This window comes from Bos taurus, chromosome 3 (assembly GCF_002263795.3).
Source record: "Bos taurus isolate L1 Dominette 01449 registration number 42190680 breed Hereford chromosome 3, ARS-UCD2.0, whole genome shotgun sequence".
Lineage (NCBI taxonomy): Eukaryota > Metazoa > Chordata > Mammalia > Artiodactyla > Bovidae > Bos > Bos taurus.
In genome coordinates, this window is record NC_037330.1 from 12,320,648 (window position 1) to 12,333,400 (window position 12,753).

At 48.2% G+C, this 12,753-nt stretch overlaps 1 protein-coding gene and 2 long non-coding RNA genes across 5 annotated transcripts in view; 1 reads left to right on the top strand and 2 right to left on the bottom strand.

Annotated features, from left to right (window-relative positions):
• Positions 1 to 12,753, bottom strand: part of KIRREL1 (kirre like nephrin family adhesion molecule 1) — a 104,754-nt gene that overhangs the window by 53,443 nt on the left and 38,558 nt on the right. The gene's annotated exons all lie outside the window — the stretch shown is intronic.
• On the bottom strand, positions 2,359 to 10,209 carry LOC132344826 (uncharacterized). Its single transcript, XR_009493842.1, has 2 exons — positions 10,056 to 10,209; positions 2,359 to 2,478 (listed from the first exon to the last, which is right to left on the bottom strand). It is a non-coding gene; the product is annotated as an uncharacterized lncRNA (long non-coding RNA).
• On the top strand, positions 10,149 to 11,353 carry LOC112445934 (uncharacterized). Its single transcript, XR_003033928.2, has 2 exons — positions 10,149 to 10,305; positions 11,034 to 11,353. It is a non-coding gene; the product is annotated as an uncharacterized lncRNA (long non-coding RNA).

The window sequence follows — 12,753 nt, forward strand, 5'->3', positions numbered from 1 at the left end:
AACTTATTTATTGTGTCTCTTCCTGTATGAACCTTATAAAGGCCATGAGGACAGGAATTTTTGCCTCTGTTTTGTTCATTGCTGTATCCTCACCCTTTAGAAAAAGTGCTTGGTACTTTAAAAATACTGAATGGATAAATGAATCTGTTATGACTTCTAGAAGCTTTACCACTGTCCCTTAGGGAAGCCCAGTATGTCCACTTCCTACTAAGTGGGTGTCCAGAAAGGATGGAAGCTCTTCTGGCATGGACTTCCCAGTGGGTGCAGAGGACTGTCCCCTCCTCCACGGAAGATGTGACAGTAAGCCCTGAAGCAGTAGGCTGGGGTATTACCTCCCTGCCTTTCAAGGCAGGCAGAAGTGGGTTTACCTCCTGTTCTGCCACTTTTTTTTATACCTGCCTTTTACATCATGCTTCCTATATATGGCACTTATCAGGCCTTGCAGACTTTGCTTGTTTCCAAAAAGGCAGGGTCCATGGCCACTTTGCTCACTTTTGTAAATCGAGCATGTAGCACATCCCTGGAATCAAACTGGCACCCAGTTCACATCTGCTAAATGAATGAATGAATATTCAAGACATCAAGCTTGTCATTTTGTGTGGATTGTCTCACTGAATCCTCAACAGCTACCATTACGAAACATATCATTAACCCCATTTTACAGACAGAAATGTGGAGTCTAAGAGAAATTAAGTAACTTGTCTAATTCCTAACTTGTCTAGGAATCTGCAGTGCTAGAATGGAAAAATAAAATTAAACACTGGCTCTTTTTGGCATCAAAGAGCAAGGAGCCCAACCTCAGTGCTCTACTGCCTCAATGGCAGTGTAACTGGAGACGAGTGAAGCCACCCTCTGAATCTCAGTTTCTTTTATCTGCAAAATACGACTGCAAAGATTAGAGGAACTGAAAGCATAGAAAGTGCTTAACCATACAACTGCTATGTAGATGGTAGCTATTAGGAACAGTTATGACTCTACAGTGACATGAAGTTGCCTTAGCCCTTTTGTCATCCACACTGTGGCTTTCCATTCACCTTAAGCTAGTTAGTCATGGGCACCTTCCCTTATCTGGGAGTGAATACAAGGGGTCCTCACAGGAAGCCCCCACTGGCCAACAAGCATGGGCTGCCAGAAGCCCCAGACCCCTAGGTGCCCCCAGAGGTGGTACTGGCAGAAGTAAGGGGGTGGTGCAGGGGAAGACGCCTCCCCTCCGTACTGTGGCTCCCAGCCCCAGCTCCTCAGTGCTCTCCAGAAGGCACATTTTCTGCTCTGTTTCCTCCTCTCCCCCCTCCCTAAGCAGGGACCCAGGAAAGCAGAAGCCTCCTCCACAGCTTTGGGAACAGCACTGCCATGGGGTATCCAGGCCAGGGGAAGAGCATGAGAAGGGGCAGTGGGTGGAGAGGGGAGGTGTGTATTTGGGGAGCCCCGTCTGACTTCCCAAAGCTGCCCCTCGAGCTCCCCTGAACTATCGGTGTTCCCAGATCCCAGACACAGAGGCCTTTATGCCCTGAAAGGGAGCAGCCAGGCAGAAAGACAAAGGCCATATCTGATCCCGGCTGGGGTGGAGGCCACAGGTTGGGGGAAGGGAGGAATGCAGCAGGGGCCAAGCAAAGGGTGGAGGTAAACAGGAGCATGGAGTCGGGGAGTGCTGGCCTGGAGATAGTATTCCTCTTCCTCCTGCTATGAGAGGGTAGATGAGATGCCAGTTGGTTACTAGGATACCTTGCAATTGTGTCCCCATGTTTATTTTATTTATTTATTTAGAAATCCTTTTGGAGTATAGTATGATTGATTTACAATGCTGTTAGTTTCAGGTGTACAGCAAAATGAGTCAGTTATACATATATCTGCTCTTTTTTAAGATTCTTTTCTCATATAGTCCATTACAGAGTACTGAGTACAGTTGCCTGTGCTATTCAGTAGGTCCTTATTAGTTATCAGTTTTATATAGAGGGTATATGTCAATCCCAATCTCCCAATTTATCCCTCCCTACTCACTATTTTTATTTTTTCATGTTCACATACACACACACTTGTCCCTTGGGGAAGGGCCACACCATCACACATCCGCTCGCAGCCCTGGGCTTGCCTCTGGTCTCGAGTTTCTGAAGAGCTTTCTTCCTCTTCCTGGTCCTCACCCCACACCTTCCTGCTGGCAGCCGGAGCTCTGGGAGTGCTGGGTAGTACGGCAAATTCTCTGAGCTTCTGTGAAGGCCCTTGAACTTTGTTCTCACCTTCCTTCCCCCGAAAGAAGCTCTGAAACTGACTGACTGCCTAAACCATCCCATCTCCAGCTCTCCAAACCCATTCCCTCCAACCATCCATTCAGTCTACTACCCACAAGGATGACGGCCAAAATCCTAACAGCAGCCTAGGGCTTCATAATGTACAGAAAGCACAGTAGGAGGTTGACTTCTTTGCTGTCCTGCACATGGTTAGGTGATCTGGTTCTTCTGGGAGAGGATTAACATGAGGAATCTGAAGAGGAAGGAGAGGGAGGTAGAGAGAAATCAGCCCACATTCCCCGGGGTTAGGTTCCAAGATGAAGAGAAGACATGTCAGCCCCCACATTGCAGTTGCTGCCCAAGGGGAGTCTTTTCTAGCCACTCCCACCAGGGGCTCTACCACCCTTCCTGCCCCTTAGATTGGAGCCTCGGGATCTTCCTGAGGGACTGGTCCCTAGAGAGGCTGGGTTCCTCCCTCTCCCTCAATCCTTACCTCAATTTGATGGTCAATTCCAACTCCAGAATACTGTTTTGGAAGTAAACGCCTCCTTTCCTGAGCTGTTATTCCCTTGGTTCTAACTCATATTCTCGCTCTCGTGGACAAGCTCAATACCAGGACCACCTGGTGTGGTTGTCTGTGTACATGATGGCCCTGGGCACTGTGCCACACATGCACATCCATGCAGGTGAATGAGGGGCCTTGTCCACAGCCTTTAGGATTAGCTGCCCCTCCTTCAGGCCTCCACAGGGCCAGGGCTGCTCTCCAGCAAAACCCTCACCACAACTTACAACACCACACAACACAAGGTGTGTTACCATCTACCTGTCACCTTCAGGAATCTCTCCATCTTTGTATCCCAGTGCACACAGAGTGCCTGGCACGTAATAGCTGCTCAGTAAATGTTTATTGAATGACTATTAATATATTCTCTCCCAGGCCCACACTCACCCCACTTCCATACTGCCCCCTAAAGTTTATTACCCTAGACATGAATGCAATTCATACCACGTATTGCTTAAATGCCTCCATCATGTCCCTGCTCTTTGCAATATCATCCAAAATCTTTTGCTGGACACCCAGGGCCATCCAAATCCAGATCCCTCCTCTCCTCCCCATCTTATCTCTGCTATGATCCCACAGCACACTCTGGCCCTCCTTCTTTGAAGACGCCAGGCCTTTGTTTGTTTTGGGGGCAGGGGAAGAAGGGGGGAATGCCACACAGCTTGTGGGATCTTAGTTCTCAGACCAGGGCCTGAACGTGGGCCCTTGGCAGTAAAAGTGCAGAATCCTAACCACTGGATGGCCAGGGAATTCCCCAGGCCTTTTCCTTACTAGGGTCGAGTTAAGGAAATGGCAGTTCCCACTTTCTGGAATGTTCTTCCCCTCCATCTCCACCTGGGCAACTGCTCTCTGTGCTGTAAGATGAAGCTCAATAACCACCTCCTCTGTGAAGCTCTCCTAACTTCCCAGGCAAAGTGAGACATTCCTTTTATATTCTCCCCAGACATGGAAAAGAGGGATCCATAATGACAGGGTTCTGACTACATATTTGTTTGTTGTTTAGTCACTCAGCCATGCCCAGCTCTTGTGCCACCCCATGGATTGTAGTCCACTGGGCTCATCCTGGATGAGATTCTCCAGGCAGGAATACTGGAGTGGGTTGCTGAGGCTCGATCCCGCCTTTGCGTAAGCCGAGCCTCCTTCCTTCCTCATGACCTTTGTCATGAGTGGAGTGCCTCTCACCGGCTCCTGGCAGGTTGCCGTTCCCTTCTCTAGGAGAGCTTCCCTTCCTTCTCCAAAAGATCGAACCCATGTCTCCTGCATTGGCAGGCAGATTCTTTATTCAGCTTAATTCTCCCTCACAACAATCTTAGAAAGTAGACGTTATCACTTCACTGAACATGGGCTCAAGAAGGTCACAAAACCAGTAAAAGCTGGAGCCAAGATCTGAGTCCCCATCTCTGGTCTTCTCCATCTCACCACCTCTTACTTCTGCTGTCGGGGTCTCCGTCCTATGCTTTATAGCATACACTGTCTACAATTCTGTTTCTCCCTTTAGACGCGCAGTTAGAGGTTGGATCTTATATTTACATTCACTCTCTGCAAGCCCCGGAGTGGTTTCCTAGAAGGTCTTCATTACCATGGCTAACTGAAGAAGTAAATAAGTGAATGAATGAATGAACTGAGGATTACATCACTCCCCCAGGCAGAAGCAGCAATGGAGGAACTGTCCAGGGTATAAGAAACACGAGGGACACCCAGTCTCATGCTCTGATCAGGAGAACCCCTTGTGCATCACCTGCCTCCTCTCTTTGGAGTTCTGCTCTATGAGCGAGTCATCAGCTCTCAAGGAGATGGCATGGTTGCCAAAAAACAAAGCACCAAACACATCAAAACAAACCAAAAAACATAACAACAACACCCAGAGGTGACAAGCACGGCTCCCTATAAAGGATAAAGACAGACACATCCATTGCCTTCTGGGACCTCCCTCTGAGACAGACACATCAACACAGGTAGCAACATCTAGGCCATTTGGAAAGGAGGCCTAGAAATAGAAAATCAATACAGAGCCAGACTGTATTTACATCACTGGCCCATTAGGAGACGTGAAGGAGTGGGGAGGCAAGGGAACACGGCACTCAGGCACAAGCGCAAAGACAGTGGGTTCAGGAACAATCGGAGTGGTCAGAGGAAAAACAGCTTGATGACTTGGTGTGGGCATGGGATGGAAGGCTGTAGGCATATGGCGATGTGAGTGCACGCTCGTCCCACCCTCACCACCCCAGCCTGGCTGGCTCCCACAGCCCGCTCAGCACTGGCTGCTCTCCTGTCCTCCAGCCCGTGTCTCGGGCCAATGCCACTAATTGTTTTCTCCACTGGCCAACTGGTGGGAATGAGAGGCCATAAAGGAAGCAAACAGCACATGCCGTGCGTCCAGCAATTTTACTGCTGGCAGTTTGATGCAGAAAAAGTAAAACAGGGACAGAGCTGCAGGGTCAGGGAAGGGAAGTCTATTTTCAGGTGATTTTCCCTTGTCATGTGGAGCAGTCAGGACTCCTCTTTGTGGGCAAATCTACTGAAGCAAGGTACAGGCATTGTCACCATAGTCCAAACATTTATGATGCAAGACAGGGCAGGCTGGGCCTGGAGAGAGGTAGTGACAGCATGGCAGAGTCTCAGCGTTGGAAGGGACAGTGAAGGTCGCTCTGCCCACCGTTTCTCAATCAGAAGTTCCCAGTCTGGTATGCCCAGCGTGTGGTCAGCCTGGCTCATCCTGAACCCTCCTGGGTTGCGGGGCTCTCTGCCTCCTGAAGCAGCCTTTTTTTGTTTGCTGGACAGCTCTGGCCATAAACTTTTTTTTTTTTTTTAAACAGTCTATGAAGCTCTTTCTAACTGTGGTGCTGGAGAAGACTCTTGAGAAGTTCTTGAGAGTTCTTTGGACAGCAAGATCAAGCCAGTCAATCCTAAAGGAAGTCAACCCTGAATATTCATTGGAAGGACTGATGCTGAAGCTCCAACACTTTGGCCACCTGATGCAAAGAACTGACTCATTGGAAAAGCCCCTGATGCTGGGAAAGATTGAGGGCAGGAGGACAAGGGGATGACAGAGGACGAGATGGTTGGATGGCATCACTGACTCAATGGACATGAGTTTGAGCAAACTCTGGGAGACAGTGAAGTGAAGCCTGGCTGCAGCTTACGGGGTTGCAGAGTCAGACATGACATAGCGACTGAACAACAACATGAAACTCTTCCTCCCCGTAATGTCCACTTCCATTAATCCCGGCTCAGCCCCCTGAAGCCAGACAGTATTTCCTGAGAACCTACTGCATCCCACTTCTCTAGATTGTGAAGTTAAAGCGATGAAGGAGACAAAGTCCCCTGGAGTATTTAAATCAAGTGGGCCAGTTAACTGTTTGCTCCACACGACACAGGATTTTTCCCTTCTCCCCAGACCCTGTGGAACCCTATTTGTGTTCAGTTTTCAGTTTGTGAGTTCTCTGAGAGCTAAGAGCAGTTTCTCCTGGGAATTCCTTGGAATTCCGGCAGTTAGGACTCCATGCTTCCACCAAAGGGCATGCAGTTCAATCCCTGGTCAGGGAACTAAGATCCTACAAGCCACTTATGGCCCAAAAAAAAAAAAAAAGAGAGAGAGAGAACAGTTTCTCCTATTACACAAGAAGAAGCACTCCTTGAATGAGGAATGTCAGAAAAGGACTGGAAGATGTCAGCCTTTTTCGTGTCACCCTATTAATTTTCTTCATCATGATGTTTATTATTAGTTGATATGTTCTTGTTAATTTACTTATTGGACTCACTCTCACAGCCATGAACCAGCTCATTCCAGACACACCAGGGCAGAGCCTCACTCACCTCATCACTGCTGATCACCACGGCCCAGAACAGCGCCAGGCATGTAACAGAGACTCATGCCCAGACCTCTACCTCCTCAGGCAGCATCACCTTCCTGAGGAAGAAACAGCGGCCTCCCACCCAGCCAGCCAGGCAGAGGGGAGGCCAGCCCCAGGAGAGCCTCCCAGGAAGGTCTGCAGCCACAGAGTCAGCCCCCAATTCAAGCAGAGCTGCCAGCAGCTGGCTTGCTGGTCTGACCTGGTGTCTAGCTGACACAGAGCTTGGGATGATTTCCTGGAGAGGAAATGGGAGTGAGTCACAGGGGGCCAATCAGTCAGGCACCCCCAGGCTCAGCCCTGCATCCCGCAGGCAGGCAGGAATCTGCTCTGGGCCTTGAGGAGAGAGGTGGGGAGAAGAGGAGCTAGGCCCTTGCTCTGGAGACCATGTTTCTAGGACACTTAGGACAACAAGCTAACAGCTACCTGGGAACCCAAAGTTGCCAGGTTCAGCCTGCAAGAGCACATGAGTCTCATGCAACTAGTCAGAGAGCCTTTCCTGGAGGAGGAATACTGCAAACAAGGCTTGGAAGGAGCAAAGTGGCTTGACAGCTAACAATTTAAACTAATGTCCGTTTTAACACTGATGTATGCTGGGCACTCTGCTAGCCACTTTATAGGCACCGATTCATTTAATGCTCACACCACCCTGAGAAGGAGATATGATTAACTCCTTTCACAAGTGGAGAAACAGAGCTTAGAGAAATGAAGTAACTTGAACCCAGAATTTGAACCCAGGTGCCAGGGACTTCAGAAGTGAATTCACTGCTTCTTGTCATCAGAAGACCTCATGTCACCAGAAGGCCCCATGTCATTAGCAGGCTTCACGGCCCCAGTGGGTCTCTTATGCTTCAGTGGCCCCATGGAATCTTTTGGGACTTTTCTATCATAGGAAAGCCAACTCTCAAGGGCAGAACTGAGACTGTACCTCCCCAGGACCCATTAATGTCCAGTGCTCACAGAGGTCCCCTGCAGACCTGCCAAGGCTCCTCAGACACATGACAGATCAAAGCCAAACCATTTAGCCTGGGGGCCTTCACCACCCTCACCCCCGGCTCCTTGCGCTCATTTGACTGTCTTCATGGGTCTGCTCTTCCAGTCTTTTTTGTCCAGTCAGCCTGCTCTCCACCTCAAATTGCCTTCTCTCCTCCCCTTCCAGCCTTAGACCAGGGCACATGAAAGCCATCAGGAGTCCTCGGCATCATGAGACAAAGCCCTCACTGGACCTGGAGGACATCAGCCCTTGCAGTCACACCAGGCTCCATGAACTCATCTCCTTCACACAAGCTGCACTTCCTGTGGGAGAACTTACCATTTTCTGCTCCATGCACCCTCTTACTCTCTTTCTTGCAAGTTTCCATTCTCTGTGCCCCTGTTACCGGCTGAATTGTATCCCCCGAATTTCCCCACCTGATGGGAAGAGCCGACTCACTGGAAAAGGCCCTGATGCTGGAAGAGATTGAGGGCAAGAAGAGAAGAAGGCGATAGACGAGATGGTTGGATAGCACCACTGACTCAATGGACATGAGTTTGAGCAAACCCCAGCAGATGGTGAAGAACAGGGAAGCCCGGACTGCTGCAGTCCATGGGGTCGCAAAGAATCAGACACGACTGAGCGACTGAACAACAACAACAAAATTTCCTGTTGAAGCCCTAACAGGACCTCAGAATGTGACTGCTGTTGAAGACAGGGCCTTTAAAAGGGTAATTAAGTTAAAATGAGACCATGAGGGTGGGCTTTAATCCAGTTTGACTGCTGTCCCCATGAGAAGAGGGAATTTGGATATGCAAAAGCTATGCCAGGGATGTGCCTGCAAAGGAAGGACCATGTGAGGACATAGCAAGGAGGCAGCCTTCGGCAAGCCAGGCAGAGAAACCCACCCTGCTGACACCTTGACCTTGGACTCCCAGCCTCCACAACTGTGAGAAAATGAATTTCTCTTGTGAAAGCCACCCAGTCTGAGGTATTTTGTTACGGCATCTCTAGCACACTATTATACCCCTTCACCGTTTGTAAGTACGGGTTACCCAACAGATGACCTTGTTACCTAAGCATGAAGCATGTTTCATCGTGCCCAGGTCTGCAAGGGAGCTGTGCGTTCTTCATCCTAACGTGGCTCCCCAAACCGCCTAAACTATCTGCCACTGCCCCTCAACACCCCCAGCTGATATGTACACTCAGCACTACAAGTTCAACGCTGCATCGGCCTCAATGAGTCAAACCAGAAAATAAGTCTGGAACAATGATTCATAAGCGAGTGAACACATATTTTGACATTCTGCACTCCAATTCTGTGCTCCAGGGGGAGCCCTCTGCATTGCAGTCTATGTTATTGGTGCCCCTTGTCTTGCAGTGTAAGGCCCAAGACGACTTCTCTATCAAAAAAAAAAAAGAAACCAACAAACTTGGAATCTAAAAAAGAATATATAAATATATCTGAATTACTTTGCTATAAACCTGAAACTAACACACTATAAATCACCTATACTTCAATAAAAACAAAGAAACCACAACATTTTTGGATTATCCCAGTATCCCTTGGTTATACTTGGTTATACAGAGAAGGGGCTTCCCTATTGGCTCAGGAGGTAAAGAATCCGCCTGAAATGTAGGAGAACTGGGTTTGATCCCTGGGTCAGAAAGATCCCTTAGAAAAGAGGAATGCCTACCCAGTCCAGTATTCTTGGCCATTCCATGGACAGAGGAGCCTGGCAGGTTACAGTCCATGGGGTTGCAAAGAGTCAGACATGACTGAGCAACTAACACTTTCAGGGAAGTATCTCCTGACACCTTGGGTCTCTGAAATTTTTGCACAGGCTGGCAGTGGGTGTGTATGTATGTGTGTGTGTATGTGTACACTCTGTAAAAGCATAAATCTATCCCTGGAAACCAGATCTCCTTGGCGGTGTGTGGTTCTGTAGGGCTCTGTAGATTTCTGGGACACTGGGGTAGTAAAATGTCTTTTTGAAGGCTAGGTCTACGGCCATACCACCCTGAACGCACCCGATCTCGTCTGAAGGCTAGAAGTGTGTTCTTACCAAATTATTAGCACTATTGCTTCAGGATACAGATTGTGGCTAAAGCATCCAAACACCCCATTCCAGTTATCAGCCAGTCTCCATCTAGTAGGGACAGGACCTGTCTCCTTCATCAGAGAAGCCCTGAGAGAGGATGGACCGGTTCAAAAGAACTAGGAACCCTGGGCTCAGATAGGTCTGGGTTTGAATTCCAGCTCCACTCTCACCTAATTGGGCCTTACCACCTCACCCAGAAAATAAAGTTACTTAACAGGGCTCCATGAGAATTACATGAAATGGGTAAGTAGAATATTTAGCAGATTGTCTAGTGCAGAGTAGGTACTCATTATGCCTTAATTCTCTCTTCCTGATTTCCTTCCTTCCTCTGTATCTACCCACCTAGTGTGAAGGGCAGGGTCTTCTGGTCTCCCTCCTGATAACCTTGGCCCTCCACTGATGGACAAGGGATGTCAGAGATGGGGCAAACCCTCTGTAGTCCTTGCTGTCAGCATGTGTGCATGAAGTCACACAACGGGACATCAGCCACACAGACCTCCCTTCTCTGTGACACACGCTGCCCGGGGCCCCTGTCTCAAGGGAGCTGTTCTAAACAGATTTCCTTCCATAAGAAAAAAGAAACTGCTGGATGGTAAGTAATTGATCCCTTACAAGAGGTAAGGAGGGCGCCTGAATAGCTACCTAGCCAGGAGGCAGGGGCGATGGCTACAGTTTGTAGATTCTAAGAGGTAATACATAAAGGGATAGAAGGAAAGGATGCAAGAAAAACAACACAAAGGCAAAATTAAATACAAAACACACACAGTTCAATATAGATGTTCGCTAGGTAGAAAACACAGAATCTAATGTTGACTTACCCTAACGTGCCTCAATTTCTTCAGTGAAAAACTATACTCATTTATATCTGGTAGCATGAGAAACAAAGGGGTGATCTGCAGTAATAACTAAGCAGCCCCGCATTATCTAAAACATGTTTGCTCTTTAACTATCCAACTTGTGGATGATCCATAAAGGCCTCTGGTCTCTTGACCCCTATGGACTGGATAAGGGACAACAGGACTAACGTAAAGTTACCAAGAAATAAAAATCCCTTCCATTTGATGAACAGCTTTATAATCCATAAATCACTTTCTTTTTACTTTTGAATCACAAAAACTCAGCCTTGGAAAGCTGATGCTCAAGAGGGTGATGCCCCGAGGTCTTACAGTTAGTAAGAGGAGACTATGAATTTGAACCCACATGTCCTGACCCCCAAGACATGCACTCATAACACTTACATGCTTACACACATGCGTACCACAAAGTAAAATACCCAGGTAGCTAGATAACAGAGATCTGACAACCACTCTTCTATTTTAGGCATTGCTCAGGATCCTATTAGAGCCTGGGGGTTCATGGACATGAAGAATGCCAACCACTTGGCTATGAAATAGAATGGAAATTGGGAGAGGAAAAATCTATGGGAATCTGAGGCTCCGAGAAGCAGAGAAGAGAAGGATGAAGAAAAACTTCATATTCTGTTCCTGGAGCATCAGCTCCACAGTCCTAATGACCATTTTTCAAGGGCCAAACAAGAGAAAATGGATTCTTCCTGCAACAGCAGGCTTTGAGACAACGATCAAACAACTTGCTGATTGGGGTGGTGGTAGGGATCAGCAATAAAATGAGCTGCAAAGCAAGAAAGAGAAGGTACGGCAGAATAATGAGACCAAAAAGCTCACCATCTGGCCTGGAATCGGGGGGTGGTGTGAGAGAAGAAGGCAGGTGACCATTCAGAAAGAACCATGATGCTTCCTGTAAAGCGGAGTTATAGGAACAGGGATGAGGTACTCCAAAAAGGGAGCAGACCACCCCCCCTCCCCCAACTCCTATCCTTGGCGGGGATGATTTGTAAAGATTGTGGACAACCAGTGAAAGGGTGCTTGGTCGGGGCTGGGGGGCCCTTGCACTTGGTAGAGCAGATGGATCTGGAGTTAAAGAAAGAGATATCCAGGGACTTCCCTGGCGGTCCAGTGACTAAGACTGTGCTCCCAATGCAGGGGGCCTGGGTTCGACCTCTGGTCAGGGAACTAGATCTCATATGCCAATTAAGAACAATTAAGAATTTGCATGCTGGACTTCCCTGGTGGCTCAGACAGTAAAGAATCTGCCTGTAATACAGGAAACCTGGGTTCAATCCCTGGGTCAGAAAGATCCCCCCTGAGAAGGGAATGGCAACCCACTCCAGTATTCTTGCCTGGAGAATTCCATGGACAGAGGAGCCTGGTGGGCTACAGTCCATGAGCTGCAAAGAGTCAGACAGGGCTAAGCAACTAACACTTTCACTTTCTTACTTCATGTTGCAACTACAGATCCCACACTAATACCCAGAGGAGCCAAATAAATAAATAAATATTGGGGGGGAAAAAAGAGCAAGGGATAGCCAGAGTTCATCTCTCCTCAGACATTATGGGAAGGCTCTGAATGGACTTCCTTTTCCACACTATACCCTTTGCACCCCATTTCTAAGGAAAGCAATATAAAAATTCTGTCTTCAGTACCCTTCTGACTCCTACTGATCCCAGAGATAATGGGTGGGGTCCTAATTCCCTAACAGTTCATCACACCAAATCCAACTTCATACACTCATTCGAGTACCTACTATTCATCAGGCACTGGGGTGCTGGGAGAAAGTCAGTGGTGCCCTCAGAGAGTCTCCACTACACAACCAGCCCCCTGGCTATACCAACCTCATCTCCCTGTTCCTGGTCCCCACTTCCTGCTTTCAGCCACACAGACCCAGCCTCCACCCCAATCCTCTCCAGGCTTGTGTAAGGGTGGTTCTTACATTCATTCATTCATTCTTCCCATGGTGAAAAAAACCTGCCCCCTCCCCTGACTTCTCCTTCCTACTCTAGTTCCCCAGCTGCCACTACAAGCCAAGTATTTAATACTTACTTTTACCCTGTCTTGTTCTCATTTGCATGTTCTTAAGACTTTTCAGGCTTCTCTAATCGTTCCTCCAATCAGTGTTAAGTCATTCAGTCATATTCGATTGTTTGTGACCCTGTGGACTGTAGCCTGCCAGGCTCCTCTGTCC